We start from the raw sequence: 2,077 nt of genomic DNA, 5'->3' as shown, positions 1-2,077 counted from the left end.
TCTACGACAATTGTAACATCTGTTGGAGTTACAAATATTTACATAGTGGCCATATTTTTTACATTTGTAATACTGGACGTTGGAATTATATTCTTGATTGCGTTCTCTTCCATGCCAATTTGTAGATAAATTACATATGCAAATTTGCCTATTTTCCCATACAAAATCAAGAAATTTGTAATACTTCTTCTCTTTGGGCTACCTACCCATATTCTAGTAAATTTTTGGTTTCAAAATCATGACATGAAACCGGTTAAAAACTCCACCCTAACCCAATGCAAATTGAATGCACTAGTAAATCACATGGATCTACAAACGACTTACTGTATTTGATTTGTGGCCAAGCTAGAGTTTGAGAATTTGGTAACTTTCATTGTAAACATTGTCAAATAGGTTTTTCTCTTGGTATACCTTATCTAGTACAACACAAAACTAAAGTAGTCGTCTTCTCTTTCCTTATTCAATCACTAAAAGTTCCTAAATAGAAGTTTCTACTTTAATATATAAATTATATATAAATATATAATATTTATTATAAATTTATTATGGATATAATAGATATTATATAAATAGGATTCGAGTGGATGAATCTTCAAACGAGACATGTACCGAAGAAAACAAACGAAAGGTGGTGATCGGTAAAAAAAAATGAATTGTTTTTTGAGGATTACTTAAAACAACAATTCATTTCAATTCGAATCGACTAATCCAGTATATTTTCCAGAAATGATACATTGGAAGAATCTTTTGGCTCTTCCAATATCAATATGTTGATTGTTTCGCTCCTGTATCTTCCAAAAGGAAAAAAGATCTCTGAGAGCTGTTTCCTGGCGACGAATGATTGAGATGTATCTTCCAAATGGATTCATCATTCAATAACTTAACAGATCGGGCGACGAATGGTTGAGATGTAAAATCAATATATCTATATGGATGTAGGTATCTATAGGGAATCATATAAAGGTGATGTTATTATTTTAGATCTAAGTAATTCGATGAATTACTCCTAAAGTAAAGGTTCACATCAAAATAGTGCTAGTTGATTAGAGTTACTTCGGAAACAAAAAAAGTCAAATATATTTTTGTTATTCTATCAATTCCAATAAAATGCAACGAGATCTAGTATGAGTTGGCGATCAGAACGTATATGGATAGAATTTATAAGAGGATCTCGAAAAATCAGCAATTTCTGCTGGGCCTTTATCCTTTTTTTAGGTTCATTAGGGTTTTTGTTGGTTGGAACTTCCAGTTATCTTATTTTTCCAATGTATAAAATAAAAATTCCAATGACTTTTGCTACTATAACCTTCCCGACCACGATTTCTTTTTTGTTCTAGTCACCCCAAAATACGAAATTGTATTGATACTTGGTACAAAAAAAAAAAAACATCAAGTAAATAAAAAAAAATCAAAATGGATAAAAAAATAGTGGGTTCCTTCGTTTCTATGGTTACTTCTTAGTATTTTTGCCCCGGTGGATCTCTCTTTTATTTAATAAAAGCCTAGAATCTTAGGTTACTAATTGGTGGAATACTAGTCAATCCGAAATTTTTTTGAATGATATTCATGAAAAGAGTATTATAAAAAAAGTTAGAGAATTAGAGGAACTCTTTCTCTTGGACGAAATGTTAGAGGAACATGTTGCTTAGCTCCCAGGAAAAAAATTATAACAAATCGACCACTCCACATGTACTTTCACAGTGAATGGGTGATGGTTGTAAAAACAAGGTCATGGTGGGTGTCTTAGTGTAATGTACTTGCTCTAGTATCAAAACTCTTCATTTTATGTTTTAGATAAGCAAAAGAAAAAATAGTTAAATTTGACGGGCGTCACTCTTTTCTTAGTTCCAAACAAAAAAAAGTCATAACAATAAAAGCATTAAAAATGAACATTCACTTTTAACGGAAATTGGGTTTGATGATATTTTTATAGTCCAAGGCTTTATACACGTTCTTACTTTCCACAGATGTTCGGTGTGATGAATTGTTGTGGGGCTAACCTTCAAGGATTTATACGTGTATTCACGCTTCATAGGCATTGGGTGTGATTTTTTTTTTTTTTTTTTTTTTATGGAGG

This window comes from Cucurbita maxima, unplaced genomic scaffold, assembly GCF_002738345.1.
Source record: "Cucurbita maxima cultivar Rimu unplaced genomic scaffold, Cmax_1.0 Cma_Scf00024, whole genome shotgun sequence".
NCBI classification, from domain to species: Eukaryota; Viridiplantae; Streptophyta; class Magnoliopsida; order Cucurbitales; family Cucurbitaceae; genus Cucurbita; species Cucurbita maxima.
Note: the sequence above shows the minus strand (reverse complement) of the source record.